This window comes from Amblyomma mixtum, chromosome 6, assembly GCF_055824585.1.
Source record: "Amblyomma mixtum isolate Tamu chromosome 6, ASM5582458v1, whole genome shotgun sequence".
In the NCBI taxonomy this organism is placed as follows: Eukaryota; Metazoa; Arthropoda; class Arachnida; order Ixodida; family Ixodidae; genus Amblyomma; species Amblyomma mixtum.
The window spans coordinates 8,075,301-8,101,137 of record NC_143017.1 but is presented as its reverse complement, the minus strand read 5'-3'; the positions used below and the strand labels follow the sequence as shown (position 1 = coordinate 8,101,137).

Sequence of the window (25,837 nt, the reverse complement as noted above, 5' to 3'; positions counted from 1 at the left end):
TCGGCTCCCGTTCAAGCCCTTCACAGACTGCCGGCTGGCGAATCAGACTACCTCCAAAACTGGGCCCATGACGCCCACAATAAACTGATTTAAGAACAAAACAATAGAATTGTTCACATCAGTTGTACTGGTACCCGACCAGTGAAGGTTTTCGAATATTTGGTATCCTCATCTCACTCTATGACCGGGGAAAATTTCCCCTTCAACAAATTATTCAGGCGATAACTACATTGCAAGCATAATGGGAGGAATTCAGTTCTTACTTGAGACGAAAACAACAAAAAACGATTCCAAGCATTAGAAGCATTCCAGAAGTGCTTGAAACAGATATTGCGTCCGGCCTCTATAACGTAGCAATTTCTGTTACTCTGAATTTTTCAATTGGAGGAGTTTCCCCAACCAAGTATGGTTAGGGAACGTGGGGACAAGTTTTTGTTTTTGATGTACTCGAAAAGATTCATATTTTATTATTGCTATTTAATCTTATTCTGTAGAGTTTCGCTGCTGCGCTAACCTCTGTTGTGTCTGTCATGGCGCATTTTCACTTGCAGGAGGTTCTAAAAGGGGCACTCGAGGCTGAACGTGCTTTCGCTGCACAACTCAGCTCCCGTTCAAGCCCTTCACAGACTGCCGGTCGGCGAATCAGACTACCTCCAAAACTGGGCCCATGACGCCCACAATAAACTGATTTAAGAACAAAACAATAGAATTGTTCACATCAGTTGTACTGGTACCCAACCAGTGAAGGTTTTCGAGCGCTGCCTATCATGCGCATGCAAACTGTTGCATTCATGGCTACATGAATTGCTTACAAGAAATCCGACTGGTGAACAAGGTTACCGGAGAACGAACATCTCGCTGAAAACTATTCTATCAAGTAAGTTTATCCGCCATTTTTCTGGCGAATGATATGAAAAAGAATATCGTCCTACTCGAATTCTTCTCGACCCCAGGTAATTTTACCAAAATAGTCAGTCACCACCACACTTCGGCTACCCTGTAGAAAGTTTTTAATATTTGCTTGTGTTAACATTAGAGTTGTGATAGGATTGTTTTATAGGGCCTGCTTCACAATGCAAGGGCTTCTAAAGAACTAAGTCATGTGACCAGAAAATGATGGCCACTTCTTTACTCTCGGGGCATGTTTCTGAGGCCGGCTCAGTTACAGTGGAACTCAGATTGAGTCCAACGAAAATGTTAGCTTAACTGGAGAACAGACGTGACAGCTCAGAGTTTGCAACACTCACCTGCTGAGAAGTTTCGGTATGCAATTCTTGCCGTGGTAGTGCAGTGAAATGGAGGCGAAATGCGAATAAATTTGGTATGCTCATCTCACTCTCTGACCGGGGAAAATTTCCCCTTCAACAAATTATTCAGGCGATAAGAACTACATTGCAAGCATAATGGGAGGAATTCAGTTACTTGAGACGAAAACCACAACAAAAAACGATTCCAAGCATTAGAAGCGTTCCAGAAGTGCTTGAAAACGATATTGCGTCTGGCCTCTATAAGGTAGCAATTTCTGTTACTCTGAATTTTTCATTGGAGGAGTTTCCCCAACCAAGTATGGTTAGGGAACGTGGGGACAAGTTTTTGTTTTTGATGTACTCGAAAAGATTCATATTTTTTTTATTGCTATTTAATCTTATTCTGTAGAGTTTCGCTGCTGCGCTAACCTCTGTTGTGTCTGTCATGGCGCATTTTCACTTGCAGGAGGTTCTAAAAGGGGCACTCGAGGCTGAACGAGCCTTCGCTGCACAACTCGGCTCCCGTTCAAGCCCTTCACAGACTGCCGGCTGGCGAGTCAGACTACCTCCAAAACTGGGCCCATGACGCCCACAATAAACTGATTTAAGAACAAAACAATAGAATTGTTCACATCAGTTGTACTGGTACCCGACCAGTGAAGGTTTTCGAGTATTTCGTATGCTCATCTCACTCTGTGACCGGGGAAAATTTCCCCTTCAACAAATTATTCAGGCAATAAGAACTACATTGCAAGCATAATGGGAGGAATTCAGTTCTTAGTTGAGACGAAAACAACAAAAAACAGTTCCAAGCATTAGAAGCATTCCAGAAGTGCTTGAAACAGATATTGCTTCCGGCCTCTATAACGTAGCAATTTCTGTTACTCTGAATTTTTCATTGGAGGAGTTTCCCCAACCAAGTATGGTTAGGGAACGTGGGGACAAGTTTTTGTTTTTGATGTACTCGAAGAGATTCATATTTTTTTATTGCTATTTAATATTATTCTGTAGAGTTTCGCTGCTGCGCTAACCTCTGTTGTGCCTGTCATGGCGCATTTTCACTTGCAGGAGGTTGTAAAAGGGGCACTAGAGGCTGAACATGCTTTCTCTGCACAACTCGGCTCCCGTTCAAGCCCTTCGCAGACTGCCGGTCGGCGAATCAGACTCCCTCCAAAACTGCGCCCATGACGCCCACAATAAACTGCTTTAAGAACAAAACAATAGAATTGTTCACATCAGTTGCACTGGTACCCAACCAGTGAAGGTTTTCGAGCGCTGCCTATCAAGCGCATGCAAACTGTTGCATTCATGGCTACATGAATTGCTTACAAATCCGACTGGTGAACAAGGTTACCGGAGAACGAACATCTCGCTGAAAACTATTCTATCAAGTAAGTTTATCCGCCATTTTTCTGGCGAATGATATGAAAAAGAATATCGTTCTACTCGAATTCTTCTCAACCCCAGGTAATTTTACCGAAATAGTCACCACCACACCTCGGCTACCCTGTCGAAAGTTTTTCATATTTGCTTGTGTTAACATTAGAGTCGTGATAGGATTGTTTTATAGGGCCTGCTTCACAATGCAAGGGCTTCTAAAGAACTAAGTCACGTGACCAGAAAATGATGGCCACTTCTTTACTCTCGGGGCATGTTTCTGAGGCCGGCTCAGTTACAGTGGAACTCAGATTGAGTCCAACGAAAATGTATTAGCTTAACTGGAGAACAGACGTGACAGCTCAGAGTTTGCAACACTCACCTGCTGAGAAGTTTCGGTATGCAATTCTTGCCGTGGTAGTGCAGTGAAATGGAGGCGAAATGCGAATAAATATGGTATGCTCATCTCACTCTCTGACCGGGGAAAATTTCCCCTTCAACAAATTATTCAGGCGATAAGAACTACATTGCAAGCATAATGGGAGGAATTCAGTTCTTACTTGAGACGAAAACAACAAAAAACGATTCCAAGCATTAGAAGCATTCCGGAAGTGCTTGAAACAGATACTGCGTCCGGCCTCTATAACGTAGCAATTTCTGTTACTCTGAATTTTTCATTTGGAGGAGTTTCCCCAACCAAGTATGGTTAGGGAACGTGGGGACAAGTTTTTGTTTTTGATGTAGTGAAAAGATTCATATTTTTTTATTGCTATTTAATCTTATTCTGTAGAGTTTCGCTGCTGCGCTAACCTCTGTTGTGTCTGTCATGGCGCATTTTCACTTGCAGGAGGTTCTAAAAGGGGCACTCGAGGCTGAACGTGCCTTCGCTGCACAACTCGGCTCCCGTTCAAGCCCTTCACAGACTGCCGGCTGGCGAATCAGACTACCTCCAAAACTGGGCCCATGACGCCCACAATAAACTGATTTAAGAACAAAACAATAGAATTGTTCACATTAGTTGTACTGGTACCCGACCAGTGAAGGTTTTCGAGTATTTCGTATGCTCATCTCACACTGTGACCGGGGAAAATTTCCCCTTCAACAAATTATTCAGGCAATAAGAACTACATTGCAAGCATAATGGGAGGAATTCAGTTCTTACTTGAGACGAAAACAACAAAAAACGATTCCAAGCATTAGAAGCATTCCAGAAGTGCTTGAAACAGATATTGCGTCCGGCCTCTATAACGTAGCAATTTCTGTTACTCTGAATTTTTCATTGGAGGAGTTTCCCCAACCAAGTATGGTTAGGGAACGTGGGGACAAGTTTTTGTTTCTGATGTACTCGAAGAGATTCATATTTTTTTATTGCTATTTAATATTATTCTGTAGAGTCGCTGCAGCGCTAACCTCTGTTGTGCCTGTCATGGCGCATTTTCACTTGCAGGAGGTTGTAAAAGGGGCACTAGAGGCTGAACATGCTTTCTCTGCACAACTCGGCTCCCGTTCAAGCCCTTCGCAGACTGCCGGTCGGCGAATCAGACTCCCTCCAAAACTGCGCCCATGACGCCCACAATAAACTGCTTTAAGAACAAAACAATAGAATTGTTCACATCAGTTGCACTGGTACCCAACCAGTGAAGGTTTCCGAGCGCTGCCTATCAAGCGCATGCAAACTGTTGCATTCATGGCTACATGAATTCCTTACAAGAAATCCGACTGGTGAACAAGGTTACTGGAGAACGAACATCTCGCTGAAAACTATTCTATCAAGTAAGTTTATCCGCCATTTTTCTGGCGAATGATATGAAAAAGAATATCGTTCTACTCGAATTCTTCTCAACCCCAGGCAATTTTACCGAAATAGTCACCACCACACTTCGGCTACCCTGTAGAAAGTTTTTCATATTTGCTTGTGTTAACATTAGAGTCGTGATAGGATTGTTTTATAGGGCCTGCTTCACAATGCAAGGGCTTCTAAAGAACTAAATCACGTGACCAGAAAATGATGGCCACTTTACTCTCGGGGCATGTTTCTGAGGCCGGCTCAGTTAGAGTGGAACTCAGATTGAGTCCAACGAAAATTTATTAGCTTAACTGGAGAACAGACGTGACAGCTCAGAGTTTGCAACACTCACCTGCTGAGAAGTTTCGGTATGCAATTCTTGCCGTGGTAGTGCAGTGAAATGGAGGCGAAATGCGAATAAATTTGGTATGCTCATCTCACTCTCTGACCGGGGAAAATTTCCCCTTCAACAAATTATTCAGGCGATAAGAACTACATTGCAAGCATAATGGGAGGAATTCAGTTCTTACTTGAGACGAAAACCACAACAAAAAACGATTCCAAGCATTAGAAGCGTTCCAGAAGTGCTTGAAACCGATATTGCATCCGTCCTCTATAACGTAGCAATTTGCTACTCTGAATTTTTCGTTTCCAGGAGTTTCCCCAACCAAGTATGGTTAGGGAACGTGGGGACAAGTCTGTTTTTGATATACTCGAAAAGATTCCTATTTTTTATTGCTATTTAATATTATTCTGTAGAGTTTCACTGCTGCGCTAACCTCTGTTGTGTCTGTCATGGCGCATTTTCACTTGCAGGAGGTTCAAAAAGGGGCACTCGAGGCTGAACGTGCCTTCGCTGCACAACTCGGCTCCCGTTCAAGCCCTTCGCAGACTGCCGGTCGGCAAATCAGACTACCTCCAAAAGTGGGCCCATGACGCCCACAATAAACTGATTTAAGAACAAAACAATAGAATTGTTCACATCAGTTGTACTCGTACCCGACCAGTGAAGGTTTTCGACTATTTGGTATCCTCATCTAACTCTATGACAGGAAAAATTTCCCCTTCAACAAATTATTCAGGCGATAAGAACTACATTACAAAGATAATGGGAGGAATTCAGTTCTTACTTGAGACGAAAACAAGAACAAAAAACGATTCCAAGCATTAGAAGTATTCCAGAAGTGCTTGAAAACGATATTGCGTCTGGCCTCTATAAGGTAGCAATTTCTGTTACTCTGAATTTTTCATTGGAGGAGTTTCCCCAACCAAGTATGGTTAGGGAACGTGGGGACAAGTTTTTGTTTTTGATGTACTCGAAAAGATTCATATTTTTTTTATTGCTATTTAATCTTATTCTCTAGAGTTTCGCTGCTGCGCTAACCTCTGTTGTGTCTGTCATGGCGCATTTTCACTTGCATGAGGTTCTAAAAGGGGCACTCGAGGCTGAACGAGCCTTCGCTGCACAACTCGGCTCCCGTTCAAGCCCTTCACAGACTGCCGGCTGGCGAGTCAGACTACCTCCAAAACTGGGCCCATGACGCCCACAATAAACTGATTTAAGAACAAAACAATAGAATTGTTCACATCAGTTGTACTGGTACCCGACCAGTGAAGGTTTTCGAGTATTTCATATGCTCATCTCATTCTGTGACCGGGGAAAATTTCCCCTTCAACAAATTATTCAGGCAATAAGAACTACATTGCAAGCATAATGGGAGGAATTCAGTTCTTAGTTGAGACGAAAACAACAAAAAACGATTCCAAGCATTAGAAGCATTCCAGAAGTGCTTGAAACAGATATTGCTTCCGGCCTCTATAACGTAGCAATTTCTGTTACTCTGAATTTTTCATTGGAGGAGTTTCCCCAACCAAGTATGGTTAGGGAACGTGGGGACAAGTTTTTGTTTTTGATGTACTCGAAGAGATTGATATTTTTTTATTGCTATTTAATATTATTCTGTAGAGTTTCGCTGCTGCGCTAACCTCTGTTGTGCCTGTCATGGCGCATTTTCACTTGCAGGAGGTTGTAAAAGGGGCACTAGAGGCTGAACATGCTTTCTCTGCACAACTCGGCTCCCGTTCAAGCCCTTCGCAGACTGCCGGTCGGCGAATCAGACTCCCTCCAAAACTGCGCCCATGACGCCCACAATAAACTGCTTTAAGAACAAAACAATAGAATTGTTCACATCAGTTGCACTGGTACCCAACCAGTGAAGGTTTTCGAGCGCTGCCTATCAAGCGCATGCAAACTGTTGCATTCATGGCTACATGAATTGCTTACAAATCCGACTGGTGAACAAGGTTACCGGAGAACGAACATCTCGCTGAAAACTATTCTATCAAGTGAGTTTATCCGCCATTTTTCTGGCGAATGATATGAAAAAGAATATCGTTCTACTCGAATTCTTCTCAACCCCAGGTAATTTTACCGAAATAGTCACCACCACACTTCGGCTACCCTGTCGAAAGTTTTTCATATTTGCTTGTGTTAACATTAGAGTCGTGATAGGATTGTTTTATAGGGCCTGCTTCACAATGCAAAGGCTTCTAAAGAACTAAGTCACGTGACCAGAAAATGAAGGCCACTTCTTTACTCTCGGGGCATGTTTCTGAGGCCGGCTCAGTTACAGTGGAACTCAGATTGAGTCCAACGAAAATGTATTAGCTTAACTGGAGAACAGACGTGACAGCTCAGAGTTTGCAACACTCACCTGCTGAGAAGTTTCGGTATGCAATTCTTGCCGTGGTAGTGCAGTGAAATGGAGGCGAAATGCGAATAAATATGGTATGCTCATCTCACTCTCTGACCGGGGAAAATTTCCCCTTCAACAAATTATTCAGGCAATAAGAACTACATTGCAAGCATAATGGGAGGAATTCAGTTCTTACTTTAGACGAAAACCACAATAAAAAACGATTCCAAGCATTAGAAGCATTCCAGAAGTGCTTGAAGCAGATACTGCGTCCGGCCTCTATAACGTAGCAATTTCTCTTACTCTCAATTTTTCATTTGGAGGAGTTTCCCCAACCAAGTATGGTTATTGAACGTGGGGACAAGATTTTGTTTTTGATGTACTCGAAAAGATTCATATTTTTTTAATTGCTATTTAATCTTATTCTGTAGAGTTTCGCTGCTGCTCTAACCTCTGTTGTGTCTGTCATGGGGCATTTTCACTTGCAGGAGGTTCTAAAAGGGGCACTCGAGGCTGAACGAGCCTTCGCTGCACAACTCGGCTCCCGTTCAAGCCCTTCACAGACTGCCGGCTGGCGAATCAGACTACCTCTAAAACTGGGCCTATGACGCCCACAATAAACTGATTTAAGAACAAAACAATAGAATTGTTCACATCACTTGTACTGGTACCCGACCAGTGAAGGTTTTCGAGTATTTCGCATGCTCATCTCACTCTGTGACCGGGGAAAATTTCCCCTTCAACAAATTATTCAGGCAATAAGAACTACATTGCAAGCATAATGGGAGGAATTCAGTTCTTAGTTGAGACGAAAACAACAAAAAACGATTCCAAGCATTAGAAGCATTCCAGAAGTGCTTGAAACAGATATTGCTTCCGGCCTCTATAACGTAGCAATTTCTGTTACTCTGAATTTTTCATTGGAGGAGTTTCCCCAAACAAGTATGGTTAGGGAACGTGGGGACAAGTTTTTGATTTTGATGTACTCGAAGAGATTCATATTTTTTTATTGCTATTTAATCTTATTCTGTAGAGTTTCGCTGCTGCGCTAACCTCTGTTGTGCCTGTCACGGTGCATTTTCACTTGCAGGAGGTTGTAAAAGGGGCACTAGAGGCTGAACATGCTTTCTCTGCACAACTCGGCTCCCGTTCAAGCCCTTCGCAGACTGCCGGTCGGCGAATCAGACTCCCTCCAAAACTGCGCCCATGACGCCCACAATAAACTGCTTTAAGAACAAAACAATAGAATTGTTCACATCAGTTGCACTGGTACCCAACCAGTGAAGGTTTTCGAGCGCTGCCTATCAAGCGCATGCAAACTGTTGCATTCATGGCTACATGAATTGCTTACAAATCCGACTGGTGAACAAGGTTACCGGAGAACGAACAGCTCGCTGAAAACTACTCTATCAAGTAAGTTTATCCGCCATTTTTCTGGCGAATGATATGAAAAAGAATATCGTTCTACTCGAATTCTTCTCAACCCCAGGTAATTTTACCGAAATAGTCACCACCACGCTTCGGCTACCCTGTCGAATGTTTTTCATATTTGCTTGTGTTAACATTAGAGTCGTGATAGGATTGTTTTATAGGGCCTGCTTCACAATGCAAGGGCTTCTAAAGAACTAAGTCACGTGACCAGAAAATGATGGCCACTTCTTTACTCTCGGGGCATGTTTCTGAGGCCGGCTCAGTTACAGAGGAACTCAGATTGAGTCCAACGAAAATGTATTAGCTTAACTGGAGAACAGACGTGACAGCTCAGAGTTTGCAACACTCACCTGCTGAGAAGTTTCGGTATGCAATTCTTGCCGTGGTAGTGCAGTGAAATGGAGGCGAAATGCGAATAAATTTGGTATGCTCATCTCACTCACTGACCGGGGAAAATTTCCCCTTCAACAAATTATTCAGGCGATAAGAACTACATTTCAAGCATAATGGGAGGAATTCAGTTCTTACTTGAGACGAAAACCACAACAAAAAACGATTCCAAGCATTAGAAGCATTCCAGAAGTGCTTGAAACAGATACTGCGTCCGGCCTCTATAACGTAGCAATTTGCTACTCTGAATTTTTCGTTTCCAGGAGTTTCCCCAACCAAGTATGGTTAGGGAACGTGGGGACAAGTCTGTTTTTGATATACTCGAAGATTCCTATTTTTTATTGCTATTTAATATTATTCTGTAGAGTTTCACTGCTGCGCTAACCTCTGTTGTGTCTGTCATGGCGCATTTTCACTTGCAGGAGGTTCAAAAAGGGGCACTCGAGGCTGAACGTGCCTTCGCTGCACAACTCGGCTCCCGTTCAAGCCCTTCGCAGACTGCCGGTCGGCAAATCAGACTACCTCCAAAAGTGGGCCCATGACGCCCACAATAAACTGATTTAAGAACAAAACAATAGAATTGTTCACATCAGTTGTACTCGTACCCGACCAGTGAAGGTTTTTGACTATTTGGTATCCTCATCTAACTCTATGACAGGAAAAATTTCCCCTTCAACAAATTATTCAGGCGATAAGAACTACATTGCAAGGATAATGGGAGGAATTCAGTTCTTACTTGAGACGAAAACAAGAACAAAAAACGATTCCAAGCATTAGAAGTATTCCAGAAGTGCTTGAAAACGATATAGCGTCTGGCCTCTATAAGGTAGCAATTTCTGTTACTCTGAATTTTTCATTGGAGGAGTTTCCCCAACCAAGTATGGTTAGGGAACGTGGGGACAAGTTTTTGTTTTTGATGTACTCGAAAAGATTCATATTTTTTTTATTGCTATTTAATCTTATTCTGTAGAGTTTCGCTGCTGCGCTAACCTCTGTTGTGTCTGTCATGGCGCATTTTCACTTGCAGGAGGTTCTAAAAGGGGCACTCGAGGCTGAACGAGCCTTCGCTGCACAACTCGGCTCCCGTTCAAGCCCTTCACAGACTGCCGGCTGGCGAGTCAGACTACCTCCAAAACTGCGCCCATGACGCCCACAATAAACTGATTTAAGAACAAAACAATAGAATTGTTCACATCAGTTGTACTGGTACCCGACCAGTGAAGGTTTTCGAGTATTTCGTATGCTCATCTCATTCTGTGACCGGGGAAAATTTCCCCTTCAACAAATTATTCAGGCAATAAGAACTACATTGCAAGCATAATGGGAGGAATTCAGTTCTTAGTTGAGACGAAAACAACAAAAAACGATTCCAAGCATTAGAAGCATTCCAGAAGTGCTTGAAACAGATATTGCTTCCGGCCTCTATAACGTAGCAATTTCTGTTACTCTGAATTTTTCATTGGAGGAGTTTCCCCAACCAAGTATGGTTAGGGAACGTGGGGACAAGTTTTTGTTTTTGATGTACTCGAAGAGATTCATATTTTTTTATTGCTATTTAATATTATTCTGTAGAGTTTCGCTGCTGCGCTAACCTCTGTTGTGCCTGTCATGGCGCATTTTCACTTGCAGGAGGTTGTAAAAGGGGCACTAGAGGCTGAACATGCTTTCTCTGCACAACTCGGCTCCCGTTCAAGCCCTTCGCAGACTGCCGGTCGGCGAATCAGACTCCCTCCAAAACTGCGCCCATGACGCCCACAATAAACTGCTTTAAGAACAAAACAATAGAATTGTTCACATCAGTTGCACTGGTACCCAACCAGTGAAGGTTTTCGAGCGCTGCCTATCAAGCGCATGCAAACTGTTGCATTCATGGCTACATGAATTGCTTACAAATCCGACTGGTGAACAAGGTTACCGGAGAACGAACATCTCGCTGAAAACTATTCTATCAAGTGAGTTTATCCGCCATTTTTCTGGCGAATGATATGAAAAAGAATATCGTTCTACTCGAATTCTTCTCAACCCCAGGTAATTTTACCGAAATAGTCACCACCACACTTCGGCTACCCTGTCGAAAGTTTTTCATATTTGCTTGTGTTAACATTAGAGTCGTGATAGGATTGTTTTATAGGGCCTGCTTCCAATGCAAGGGCTTCTAAAGAACTAAGTCACGTGACCAGAAAATGATGGCCACTTCTTTACTCTCGGGGCATGTTTCTGAGGCCGGCTCAGTTACAGTGGAACTCAGATTGAGTCCAAAGAAAATGTATTAGCTTAACTGGAGAACAGACGTGACAGCTCAGAGTTTGCAACACTCACCTGCTGAGAAGTTTCGGTATGCAATTCTTGCCGTGGTAGTGCAGTGAAATGGAGGCGAAATGCGAATAAATATGGTATGCTCATCTCACTCTCTGACCGGGGAAAATTTCCCCTTCAACAAATTATTCAGGCAATAAGAACTACATTGCAAGCATAATGGGAGGAATTCAGTTCTTACTTGAGACGAAAACCACAACAAAAAACGATTCCAAGCATTAGAAGCATTCCAGAAGTGCTTGAAGCAGATACTGCGTCCGGCCTCTATAACGTAGCAATTTCTCTTACTCTCAATTTTTCATTTGGAGGAGTTTCCCCAACCAAGTATGGTTATTGAACGTGGGGACAAGATTTTGTTTTTGATGTACTCGAAAAGATTCATATTTTTTTTATTGCTATTTAATCTTATTCTGTAGAGTTTCGCTGCTGCGCTAACCTCTGTTGTGTCTGTCATGGCGCATTTTCACTTGCAGGAGGTTCTAAAAGGTGCACTCGAGGCTGAACGAGCCTTCGCTGCACAACTCGGCTCCCGTTCAAGCCCTTCACAGACTGCCGGCTGGCGAATCAGACTACCTCTAAAACTGGGCCTATGACGCCCACAATAAACTGATTTAAGAACAAAACAATAGAATTGTTCACATCAGTTGTACTGGTACCCGACCAGTGAAGGTTTTCGAGTATTTCGTATGCTCATCTCACTCTGTGACCGGGGAAAATTTCCCCTTCAACAAATTATTCAGGCGATAAGAACTACATTGCAAGCATAATGGGAGGAATTCAGTTCTTACTTGAGACGAAAACCACAAAAAACGATTCCAAGCATTAGAAGCATTCCAGAAGTGCTTGAAACAGATACTGCGTCCGGCCTCTATAACGTAGCAATTTCTCTTACTCTGAATTTTTCATTTGGAGGAGTTTCCACAACCAAGTATGGTTAGGGAACGTGGGGACAAGATTTTGTTTTTGATGTACTCGAAAAGATTCATATTTTTTATTGCTATTTAATCTTATTCTGTAGAGTTTCGCTGCTGCGCTAACCTCTGTTGTGTCTGTCATGGCGCATTTTCACTTGCAGGAGGTTCTAAAAGGGGCACTCGAGGCTGAACGAGCCTTCGCTGCACAACTCGGCTCCCGTTCAAACCCTTCACAGACTGCCGGCTGGCGAATCAGACTACCTCCAAAACTGGGCCCATGACGCCCACAATAAACTGATTTAAGAACAAAACAATAGAATTGTTCACATTAGTTGTACTGGTACCCGACCAGTGAAGGTTTTCGAGTATTTCGTATGCTCATCTCACACTGTGACCGGGGAAAATTTCCCCTTCAACAAATTATTCAGGCAATAAGAACTACATTGCAAGCATAATGGGAGGAATTCAGTTCTTACTTGAGACGAAAACAACAAAAAACGATTCCAAGCATTAGAAGCATTCCAGAAGTGCTTGAAACAGATATTGCGTCCGGCCTCTATAACGTAGCAATTTATGTTACTCTGATTTTTTCATTGGAGGAGTTTCCCCAACCAAGTATGGTTAGGGAACGTGGGGACAAGTTTTTGTTTTTGATGTACTCGAAGAGATTCATATTTTTTTATTGCTATTTAATATTATTCTGTAGAGTTTCGCTGCTGCGCTAACCTCTGTTGTGCCTGTCATGGCGCATTTTCACTTGCAGGAGGTTGTAAAAGGGGCACTAGAGGCTGAACATGCTTTCTCTACACAACTCGGCTCCCGTTCAAGCCCTTCGCAGACTGCCGGTCGGCGAATCAGACTCCCTCCAAAACTGCGCCCATGACGCCCACAATAAACTGCTTTAAGAACAAAACAATAGAATTGTTCACATCAGTTGCACTGGTACCCAACCAGTGAAGGTTTCCGAGCGCTGCCTATCAAGCGCATGCAAACTGTTGCATTCATGGCTACATGAATTCCTTACAAGAAATCCGACTGGTGAACAAGGTTACCGGAGAACGAACATCTCGCTGAAAACTATTCTATCAAGTAAGTTTATCCGCCATTTTTCTGGCGAATGATATGAAAAATATCGTTCTACTCGAATTCTTCTCAACCCCAGGTAATTTTACCGAAATAGTCACCACCACACTTCGGCTACCCTGTAGAAAGTTTTTCATATTTGCTTGTGTTAACATTAGAGTCGTGATAGGATTGTTTTATAGGGCCTGCTTCACAATGCAAGGGCTTCTAAAGAACTAAATCACGTGACCAGAAAATGATGGCCACTTCTTTACTCTCGGGGCATGTTTCTGAGGCCGGCTCAGTTAGAGTGGAACTCAGATTGAGTCCAACGAAAAGGTATTAGCTTAACTGGAGAACAGACGTGACAGCTCAGAGTTTGCAACACTCACCTGCTGAGAAGTTTCGGTATGCAATTCTTGCCGTGGTAGTGCAGTGAAATGGAGGCGAAATGCGAATAAATTTGGTATGCTCATCTCACTCTCTGACCGGGGAAAATTTCCCCTTCAACAAATTATTCAGGCGATAAGAACTACATTGCAAGCATAATGGGAGGAATTCAGTTCTTACTTGAGACGAAAACCACAACAAAAAACGATTCCAAGCATTAGAAGCGTTCCAGAAGTGCTTGAAACCGATATTGCATCCGTCCTCTATAACGTAGCAATTTGCTACTCTGAATTTTTCGTTCCGAGGAGTTTCCCCAACCAAGTATGGTTAGGGAACGTGGGGACAAGTCTGTTTTTGATATACTCGAAAAGATTCCTATTTTTTATTGCTATTTAATATTATTCTGTAGAGTTTCACTGCTGCGCTAACCTCTGTTGTGTCTGTCATGGCGCATTTTCACTTGCAGGAGGTTCAAAAAGGGGCACTCGAGGCTGAACGTGCCTTCGCTGCACAACACGGCTCCCGTTCAAGCCCTTCGCAGACTGCCGGTCGGCAAATCAGACTACCTCCAAAAGTGGGCCCATGACGCCCACAATAAACTGATTTAAGAACAAAACAATAGAATTGTTCACATCAGTTGTACTGGTACCCGACCAGTGAAGGTTTTCGACTATTTGGTATCCTCATCTAACTCTATGACAGGAAAAATTTCCCCTTCAACAAATTATTCAGGCGATAAGAACTACATTGCAAGGATAATGGGAGGAATTCAGTTCTTACTTGAGACGAAAACAAGAACAAAAAACGATTCCAAGCATTAGAAGTATTCCAGAAGTGCTTGAAAACGATATTGCGTCTGGCCTCTATAAAGTAGCAATTTCTGTTACTTTGAATTTTTCATTGGAGGAGTTTCCCCAACCAAGTATGGTTAGGGAACGTGGGGACAAGTTTTTGTTTTTGATGTACTCGGAGAGATTCATATTTTTTTATTGCTATTTAATATTATTCTGTGGAGTTTCGCTGCTGCGCTAACCTCTGTTGTGCCTGTCATGACGCATTTTCACTTGCAGGAGGTTGTAAAAGGGGCACTAGAGGCTGAACATGCTTTCGCTGCACAACTCGGCTCCCGTTCAAGCCCTTCGCAGACTGCCGGTCGGCGAATCAGACTCCCTCCAAAACTGCGCCCATGACGCCCACAATAAACTGCTTTAAGAACAAAACAATAGAATTGTTCACATCAGTTGCACTGGTACCCAACCAGTGAAGGTTTTCGAGTGCTGCCTATCAAGCGCATGCAAACTGTTGCATTCATGGCTACATGAATTGCTTACAAATCCGACTGGTGAACAAGGTTACCGGAGAACGAACATCTCGCTGAAAACTATTCTATCAAGTAAGTTTATCCGCCATTTTTCTGGCGAATGATATGAAAAAGAATATCGTTCTACTCGAATTCTTCTCAACCCCAGGTAATTTTACCGAAATAGTCACCACCACACTTCGGCTACCCTGTAGAAAGTTTTTCATATTTGCTTGTGTTAACATTAGAGTCGTGATAGGATTGTTTTATAGGGCCTGCTTCACAATGCAAGGGCTTCTAAAGAACTAAGTCACGTGACCAGAAAATGATGGCCACTTCTTTACTCTCGGGGCATGTTTCTGAGGCCGGCTCAGTTACAGTGGAACTCAGATTGAGTCCAACGAAAATGTATTAGCTTAACTGGAGAACAGACGTGACAGCTCAGAGTTTGCAACACTCACCTGCTGAGAAGTTTCGGTATGCAATTCTTGCCGTGGTAGTGCAGTGAAATGGAGGCGAAATGCGAATAAATTTGGTATGCCCATCTCACTCTCTGACCGGGGAAAATTCCCCCTTCAACAAATTATTCAGGCGATAAGAACTACATTGCAAGCATAATGGGAGGAATTCAGTTCTTACTTGAGACGAAAACCACAACAAAAAACGATTCCAAGCATTAGAAGCATTCCAGAAGTGCTTGAAACCGATATTGCGTCCGTCCTCTATAACGTAGCAATTTGCTACTCTGAATTTTTCGTTTCGAGGAGTTTCCCCAACCAAGTATGGTTAGGGAACGTGGGGACAAGTCTTTGTTTTTGATATACCCGAAAAGATTCCTATTTTTTATTGCTATTTAATATTATTCGGTAGAGTTTCACTGCTGCGCTAACCTCTGTTGTGTCTGTCATGGCGCATTTTCACTTGCAGGAGGTTCTAAAAGGGGCACTCGAGGCTGAACGTGCCTTCGCTGCACAACTCGGCTCCCGTTCAAGCCCTTCGCAGACTGCCGGTCGGCGAATCAGACTCTCTCCAAAATTGCGCCCATGACGCCCACAATAAACTGATTTAAGAACAAAACAATAGAATTGTTCACATCAGTTGCACTGGTACCCGACCAGTGAAGGTTTTCGAGCGCTGCCTATCAAGCGCATGCAAACTGTTGCATTCATGGCTACATGAATTGCTTGCAAGAAATCCGACTGGTGAACAAGGTTACCGGAGAACGAACATCTCGCTGAAAACTATTCTATCAAGTAAGTTTATCCGGCATTTTTCTGGCGAATGATATGAAAAAGAATATCGTTCTACTCGAATTCTTCTCAACCCCAGGTAATTTTACCGAAATAGTCACCACCACACTTCGGCTACCCTGTCGAAAGTTTTTCATATTTGCTTGTGTTAACATTAGAGTCGTGATATGATTGTTTTATAGGGCCTGCTTCACAATGCAAGGGCTTCTAAAGAACTAAGTCACGTGACCAGAAAATGATGGCCACTTCTTTACTCTCGGGGCATGTTTCTGAGGCCGGCTCAGTTACAGTGGAACTCAGATTGAGTGCAACGAAAACGTATTAGCTTAACTGGAGAACAGACGTGACAGCTCAGAGTTTGCAACACTCGACTGCTGATAAGTTTCGGTATGCAATTCTTGCCGTGGTAGTGCAGTGAAATGGAGGCGAAATGCGAATAAATTTGGTATGCTCATCTCACTCTCTGACCGGGGAAAATTTCCCCTTCAACAAATTATTCAGGCAATAAGAACTACATTGCAAGCATAATGGGAGGAATTCAGTTCTTACTTGAGACGAAAACAACAAAAAACGATTCCAAGCATTAGAAGCATTCCAGAAGTGCTTGAAACCGATATTGCGTCCGGCCTCTATAACGTAGCAATTTCTGTTAGACTGAATTTTTCATTTGGAGGAGTTTCCACAACCAAGTATGGTTAGGGAACGTGGGGACAAGTTTTTGTTTTTGATATACTTGAAAAGATTCATATTTTTTTATTGCTATTTAATATTATTCTGTAGAGTTTCGCTGCTGCGCTAACCTCTGTTATGTCTGTCATGGCGCATTTTCACTTGCAGGAGGTTCTAAAAGGGGCACTCGAGGCTGAACGTGCCTCCGCTGCACAACTCGGCTCCCGTTCAAGCCTTTCGCAGACTGCCGGTCAGCGAATCAGACTACCTCCAAAACTGGGCCCATGACGCCCACAATAAACTGATTTAAGAACAAAACAATAGAATTGTTCACATCAGTTGTACTGGTACCCGACCAGTGAAGGTTTTCGAGTATTTGGTATGCTCATCTCACTCTGTGACCGGGGAAAATTTCCCCTTCAACAAATTATTCAGGCGATAAGAACTACATTGCAAGCATAATGGGAGGAATTCAGTTCTTACTTGAGACGAAAACAAGAACAAAAAACGATTCCAAGCATTAGAAGCGTTCCAGAAGTGCTTGAAACAGATATTGCGTCCGGCCTCTATAACGTAGCAATTTCTGTTACTCTGAACTTTTCATTTGGAGGAGTTTCCCCAACCAAGTATGGTTAGGGAACGTGGGGACAAGTTTTTGTTTTTGATGTACTCGAAAAGATTCATATTTTTTTTATTGCTATTTATTATTATTCTGTAGAGTTTCGCTGCTGCGCTAACCTCTGTTGTGTCTGTCATGGCGCATTTTCACTTGCAGGAGGTTCTAAAAGGGGCACTCGAGGCTGAACGTGCCTTCACTGCACAACTCGGCTCCCGTTCAAACCCTTCGCAGACTGCCGGTCGGCAAATCAGACTACCTCCAAAACTGGGCCCATGACGCCCACAATAAACTGATTTAAGAACAAAACAATAGAATTGTTCACGTCAGTTGTAGTGGTACCCGACCAGTGAAGGTTTTCGAGCGCTGCCTATCAAGCGCATGCAAACTGTTGCATTCATGGCTACATGAATTGCTTGCAAGAAATCCGGCTGGTGAACAAGGTTACCGGAGAACGAACATCTCGCTGAAAACTATTCTATCAAGTAAGTGTATCCGCCATTTTTCTGCCGAATGATATGAAAAAGAATATCGTTCTACTCGAATTCTTCTCAACCCCAGGCAATTTTATCGAAATAGTCACCACCACACTTAGGCTACCCTGTCGAAAGTTTTTCATATTTGCTTGTGTTAACCCTTTCGGCCCTGGTGTCCTAAATATAGGACACATAGCAAAACACGCGACATGAGGCTAGAAACCAACCAAAACTACCGAAACAAGAACCGAAACAGAACTTGGGACATCGCTGTTGACATGGGCATCAATGCCGATGTTGTTGTGGCGTTTGCAACGACGGGAGACGACGACGAAAATGGCGGACGGCGCGGGCAACGGCAGTGAAGGTAAGCAAGATTTTGCGATTGGTTTACTCAATGACTAATTTGCATGCTGCCCCTGAGAATTATATACGTTCTTTTTAAGACCTTCGAGATGCTAAAATCACAGATCAGCTTCTACATTGGGCTGTATGTCGGTCACAAGAGGCCACGAATGACGTGTCCTGTATAAAGGACACCAGGGCTCAAGGGTTAGCGATCAGCGGGAGGTTTCATTGCGGGGCTTTCAGTGTTTACTTTTACGGGAGCAATAATTTCGCGTTGTTTTTTATGTAGGTGCGACAATACATACTGCGTTGTTCTACTCGGCAAGGAGATTGCCTCGCTCAAGAAGGCCACGTCTCGAAGATCCGGATATTATCTTTGCTGCACTGGGCAACGGCGATATATCGGACATCGACGATGACGAAGAGGTAGACGAAGCAGGTGAGCTAGACGATGCAGTGGACGGCGACTGGGACAACCAGCAGGAGCTATCTGACGAGGAAGAGCCGGATAAAGAGAACGCTCGAGAGTACGGCCCCTGGTGCAGGAAACCATTTGAAAAGCCAGCTGCTGAATTCAAGCCGGTAGCTGACGAGAACGAAAGCCATCGCGATCCTCTTCTCACGCCTTACGAGTATTTTTCAAAGTATGTGCCCAAAAGCGTGTTTATTGAGTTAGCCAACAAGACCAACACATACTCAGTTTTCCAAGATGGAAAATCAGTGCTGGCAAATGAAGAAGAAATCAGAAAACTTATTGCACTTCATTTGACAATGGGTGTTCTGCGCTATCCACGGCTGCGCATGTATTGGAAGCCTTCAATGAAAACAGAACTTTTGGCATCTGTAAACATGTGCAGGAATAGCTTTGAATAGCTCAGGAACTGTCTTCATATTGTAGATGTAAATGGAGATCACAACAATAATGACCGCTTGTGGAAAGTGAGGCCACTTCTGAATTCATTTCAAGAAAGATGCCATAATCTTCCTTTGGAGGAGCGCCTATGCATTGACGAACAGATCATTCCGTTCAAAGGGAAGCTTGATATCAAGCAATACATCAAAGGCAAGCCAAACCCCTGGGGCGTCAAAGTGTTCATGTTGTGTGCTGCGTCGGGAATAATTTAGGATTTTCTCGTTTACCAAGGCTCCACAACAGAACTTAGCTCAGAAATCAAGAAAACGTTCGGAGTAACAGGCGCCTTTGTTCTCCATTTAGCATCCAGGATACCTGATGGCATCGGGCACAAGTTGTTTTTTGATAACTATTTCACCTCCCTGCCTGTGCTCCGTGTGCTGCTTGAGAAAACAATTTATGCTGCTGGCACTATTCGCCAGAACAGAACTGAAAAATGCCCTTTGAAGACGGAAAAACAACTGAAAAAAGAAGGAAGAGGGTCATCAGACTACCTCGTGAGCAGCGACGGAAAAATTGTGATCACAGGATGGATGGACAATCGAGCAGTAAACCTGGCATCGAATTTTGTTGGCGTTGAAGATCTAGGCGATGTGACAAGGTGGAGCAAAGCAGACGGGGCTTTCATAAATGTGAAACGCCCAGCAGTTGTGCAGCAGTACAACGAAAGCATGGGGGGAGTAGACAAGACAGATTTTTTGGTGTCCCTCTACAGGACCTCAATTCGATCGAAGAAATGGACACTGCGTGTAATAACGCACTTTTTCAATTTGTGCGTCACAAACTCGTGGTTGGAATACAGGCGCCATGCCGAGCACCAAAAAATCAAGATGAAGGATCAAATGGATTTACTAGAGTTCACTCTGAATGTAATAGAGAGCGTGGCAAAAGCTTGCTCTGCCGGGTTGCCACGGAAGCGCGGACGGCCATTTTCTTCTCCACTTCAGCCGCTGAAGAGGCCGAACTTGATTGAAGTGAGGCCAATCCAAGACATTCGGTACGACCAAACTGGTCACTGGCCTTCAGTAGAGGAAGAGCAGCACCGATGCAAGCTTGAAGGATGCAAAGGCAAGCCCAAGGTGAAGTGCCAAAAGTGCAATGTGCACCTTTGCTTATCTGCAGCAAGGAACTGCTTTCGAGCCTTCCATACGCAATAGCCTAAGCCTTTGCTAGAAAAAGCTCCAAACAACTGTTTCTGTTTGAAAATAAACTTCAGATTGCAACTTTGTGATTTGATTTCTGACAACCTCCAAGCCCTGATGTCCTATATATAGGACATGATCCAATCTCGAACACCAATGAGTCCAAAAGGTAATATTTGATTGTAGCATGCTTTTTGTTGGGTAATTAGAGTACTTAAGGCAAAAAAAAATTTTCCGCGCCATAAAAATAATTCAGGGCTGAAAGGGTTAACATTAGAGTCGTGATATGATTGTTTTATAGGGCCTGCTTCACAATGCAAGGGCTTCCAAAGAACTAAGTCACGTGACCAGAAAATGATGGCCACTTCTTTACTTTCGGGGGATGTTTCTGAGGCCGGCTCAGTTACAGTGGCACTCAGATTGGCAACTGTCCCTAAGCATGGCAGTCAAGTGTGGCTAGCAATTGCTTTGGTAGAGTCCAACGCAAATGTATTAGCTTAACTGGAGAACAGGCGTGACAGCTCAGTGTTTGCAACACTAACCTACTGAGAAGGAAGTTACGGTGTGGAATTCTTTCCGTGGTAGTGCAGTGAAATGCAGGTGAAATGCGAATAAATTTGGTATGCTCATCTCACTCTCCGACCGGGGAAAATTTCCCCTTCAACAAATTATTCAGGCGATAAGAACTACATTGCAAGCATAATGGTAGGAATTCAGTTCTTACTTGAGAAGAAAACAACAAAAAACGATTCCAAGCATTAGAAGCGTTCCAGAAGTGCTTGAAACAGATATTGCGTCCGTCCTCTATAACGTAGCAATTTCTGTTACTCTGAATTTTTCGTTTGGAGGAGTTTCCCCAACCAAGTATGGTTAGGGAACGTGGGGACAAGTTTTTGTTTTTGATGTACTTGAAAAGATTCATATTTTTTTATTGCTATTTATTATTCTGTAGAGTTTCGCTGCTGTGCTAACCTCTGTTGTGTCTGTCATGGCGCATTTTCACTTGCAGGAGGTTGTAAAAGGGGCACTAGAGGCTGAACATTCCTTCGCTGCACAACTCGGCTCCCGTTCAAGCCCTTCGCAGACTGCCGGTCGGCAAACCAGACTCCCACCAAAACTGGGCCCATGACGCCCACAATAAACTGCTTTAAGAACAAAACAATAGAATTGTTCACATCAGTTGTACTGGTACCCAACTGTACTGGAGGAGTAGCAAAAACACAACAATAAGGTGAGAAAATGCAGCAGAGATACAAATTTAAATAAAACCTCAATATACAATGCTAGCTATAGCTTCGCGCAACATCGTAATTATTGATGCCGGCAATATCTACGGGAAGGTGCCTCTACTCAAGCGAGGTACACGGCAAGAAAGACTGAGAAAAATATTTGGCGCAACAAGAATCGAAACCGACTTGATGAGGATGGTCATTACGATGGGATACATAAAATGGCTGTGGGGTAAGGCGACCACGCAGTACAATATGATGATGCAACTTGTGAAACAGTGCGATACGAGGCACCTTTCGACGAAGCGACAGCAACGGAAGAAAAACAATAGATTTCGTGGCAGTTCTGCTAGCAGAGTGGTTTTATTTGGTGTGGCTGAAACATGCAAACTTATTTAGAACCATCTGAACATCAGTATTGTGGTTGTTGTTTATGGGGTTTAACGTCCCAAAGCGACTAAGGCTATGAGAGACGCCGTACTGGAGGGCTCTGGAAATTTCGACCACCTGGGGTTCTTTAACGTGCACTTACATCGCACAGTACACGGGCCTCTAGAATTTCTCCTCCAAAGAACGTTAATTATCCCTCGGGGGATAATTAACGCGCCAGGAATTTGATATTTGTTGTGAGCATAGACGGAAGAATCTGTGGATGAAAGTGCTTGCTTGCCTCTTAAATTGCCTTCACATATGCCTTGGACGCAATCGAGTACGAAGCCCAACGTTGTCTAGTGAGGGAAAGCTTAGCAACGCGATAAGGTCTCTTCTTTTCATTAGACAAGCGCTTAATATGATGGCTTTACCAAGGAGCACTACTGTAGTTCATGATGGTGCTTTGAGGAATAAACTGTTCAGTGAGCTGGTTTACTTTGGCAGAAAAGACTGTTCTAGTTTGTTTGAGCAGTACGACTGCCAAAGCCACCAAGAAAAATATTTTTGCGGGGAAGAATGTATTTACAGATAGAAGGGAACAGCTGCGAGCGGCACCGAGAACACAGCCAGAACTTGTTTGTCGTCTTCGTCTCCTCCCACTTGTTGCATCGCTCATTGTCTTCGTCGTCTACCCGCTTCAGGATCCGCGGCTGCTGAACCGGCGTCTCAGCATCAGTGTGGCGTCGTATGAACGTCGTGATAAGGTTCGAGGCGGCAGACGTGGACGATGTCGGTGGAGGGGCGAGAGGACGATGGCGAGGCCGCAAGGGGAGCAAGTTCATAGTTCACGTAGGTGACACGGCGCACCACACGGTGAGGCCCATGACAGTGAGAAAGAAGCTTCTCAGAGAGACCGACACTGCGAGACAGCGTCCAGAGAGGGACGAGTGGCTTTGGTGTCTGGAACCGAAAGCCAAATCCACTGAGTTCCCAGGATGGGCCACGGGCATACACGTCCAGAGAATTTTTTAGACGCTATTTATTTCCCTACCTTTGCAAATTATCTCAGCACTTCCCACTCGCCGCAGGATCTATGATGCACAAAACTCCCTTACTGAGCGATGAAACTAAGACACTGAGACATGTGCGTCAATGTTGAACACAAGATCTGCGATATCATTCTTCCTTACACGTCTATGCGTAGCACTGCTATGGAGGGGACAATGACTGCGCCTCCAAGCCTGTCTCACTGCTGGGACTGGAGCATCTCAGCCTGCTGCCACTGTTGCGCAGAGCTGAGCGAAGAAACGGTCAAGGTGACGGTGAGTCAGCAGAACGTTCGTGTACAGTATGTACTACAAGGGCTTTACATAATCGGCACAAGGACCGAGAGCACAACGGGCTAGCACAAAGAAGTGGGGCGACGCCCCGAGAGACCGCCTCTCTGGCATGACGGCTCGCCTGCTGCCTGTCTGCTGCTCCGGCTCAGCGCGGCTCCGTTTCTGTAGCTTCCGGTGGCGGTTGCAGCGGCCGAACCCTCCAATCAGGTCGCGCCACTGGCCACTGTTTGACTTAGACAAATGGACGAGACGAGCTCGGCCGTTGAGAGTTTGTAGCCTGGAAGCGGCTGCCAGCGGTCGAGTCTCGAGCCGACGCTAGTGAGGAAAGAGGGAAGAGACGGTGCCGGGCAAGCCAGGATGAATGATGCTTCAAGCCGAAACATATTCAAGAGCCCGGGCTTGCTTTGCGCAATGACGGGTGCACGGTGCTGGACTCCACAGAGGCCAGCGGAATGCATGTCGGGCATAACAGTGCAGTGGTTGTCCCTGTCTGAAATATACTAAAACGATGGGATGCCGTCTTTTTACGCATCGCTTGCATCTCCAAAGTGTCGGTGCAGTGAAATCGCAAGAACCGAGCCGTTGCTGAGTGGTGTCGAGGCGAGACCAGGGCGCCCCTTTAGACGACATGCTTCACTTCATCGCTTCGCATTCAGGGTTTCGTGAAAACTGAAATTCTACTTCACAGCGTGGACGAAAACCCATAAGCAGATAGTGAACCACAGCTTCTTTTAACACGCTAGCCAGCGCTAAATAATTTCGTTAAAAGAAATACATTACCCGGTTACATATTGCAGAAAGCAAGAGTATCACTGACCACTGAATATCTGAAAGTTGCTGAAAAAAGAAAACGAAATTCCCCACGACTTGGTAGGGTGTAACAGGGGGTCATTCGAAGGTGAACAAAATGCGGCATTGGCTGGCCAGAGCAGGCAGGGCTGAAGCTCCACCGCTTTTGGTTTGCTTCACCTGCACTGGCCTCCCAGTTTGCCATTGACCGAGCTAACCGAGGAGGGAATTGGAAAGTGTGTATGTAAGACGCCTTCGAAGAAGCAAAACGATGACCACAATGCAAAAAAAAAATTAAATAAAAAAATTAAAAACGAAATAGCCCCGCAGCAGTCGAGATATGAGATGGTTAGATGAGTGTAAAAATCCATGCTAAAACGCACTTCGTAAACCGGTTAAGGCAGATAAGGCTACCTAGTAACACTCTGGCACGTAGCCAGGCAACATCCTTCTGAGAAAGGCCCAGGCATTGGCAAGCAGCAAGCGTCCTTATACAGGACATGCTGCGCGCACCAAAAGCTGCACCTAAAGACTCAAATTTCTTGTTAGGAAAGTGCCACTCGAGACACGCATATTTGTTGCATTTCTCGGTACATTTCGAGAGTAGCACGCCCTCGATGGCATTCCATACGATGGCTACATCAAGAACTATGGCTTCGGTAGGAGTTATGAGAACTATGTCTGGTTTCTATTTCACCCCATCGGGTGAAATTAAAGTGGGCTGTTCTTTGACTATTGCATTTGTATTTTGCTCCCCAGCCAGGCGAGCAATTTGACGACTAATGAAATTGTGGCGTCCAGTGCGCGGTACAGATACAGATTTGCATTCTTGTAATATGTGGAATGCTGTTTCGTTTCTCTCGCCACACCTGCGACACAGGCGGACACTGGGGTCGGTACTATGTTTGTTGGTCAGAGAGCGGATTGGAAACAGATTTGTTCGGAGCCGCATTGCTTGAATGCGGTCTCCGTCCTTGAGATGCTTTGAGTGGTAGCCAAGCCATGTGTTGGCTAACATCTCGTATCTATCTGCAAAAAGATTCCCGTTATTATATTTGTTGATGTACTACACCCACCATATTGAGGTGCCTTGTATGATGGCGGCATTCACATCGGCGGCTGATGTAATGCCTACTGGAACTTCGAAACAGTCGGCGATGCGGTGGTAATGGGACTGGAGAACTGTATCGAACAGGGGCACGATGAAAGGCTCGTTGAGACGTGACATTCTCGACAGGGCCTTGAAGTGCACACTAAGTGCAGTGAGTTTCAGTTGAATAAAACCGAGCACATCACACCTGGAGGGCAGCCAGATGTGTGAACTTGGAAAGCTTCGAGGAAGGTTGCAGAGAAGCTTGTTGAAGTGCGCAGACGCCAATTCCACCAAAAGTGTGTTGGAGGCGCCATAAAAGAAAGCTGGTGAAACCAGCTGGCACCGGCAGTCCAGCTTCAGGGATGGTTTCCAAGGCGGCTTTTGAAATATTAGGTCAAGCAGATCTACTGCTTTGGTAGACCTGACGATTTTTATTGACAAAGAAGGATATGCCTAAATATTTGATTGATTCATTGCTATTCTTGCTGCTCACAGAGCAGCCACCAGTGTCTATGATCGGATGACTGTACAAGAAGCCCTCGGTGCTATAGTTGGGCCTCCAACCAAAATACTGAGATTTGAGAGCATTGATGGAAAGGATAGTCCCCGGAGTAAAAGGGGTTCCGATACCCCATCAGTGTGGTTTCGTCTCGTCCCTCAGCTTCGCGCCACCACATACTGGCGCAGTCGA

The 25,837-nt window shown here is 44.3% G+C and overlaps 1 protein-coding gene across 8 annotated transcripts in view; it reads right to left on the bottom strand.

Annotated features, from left to right (window-relative positions):
- LOC149338157 (uncharacterized) overlaps positions 1-25,837 on the bottom strand; it is a 164,353-nt gene that overhangs the window by 73,663 nt on the left and 64,853 nt on the right. The gene's annotated exons all lie outside the window — the stretch shown is intronic.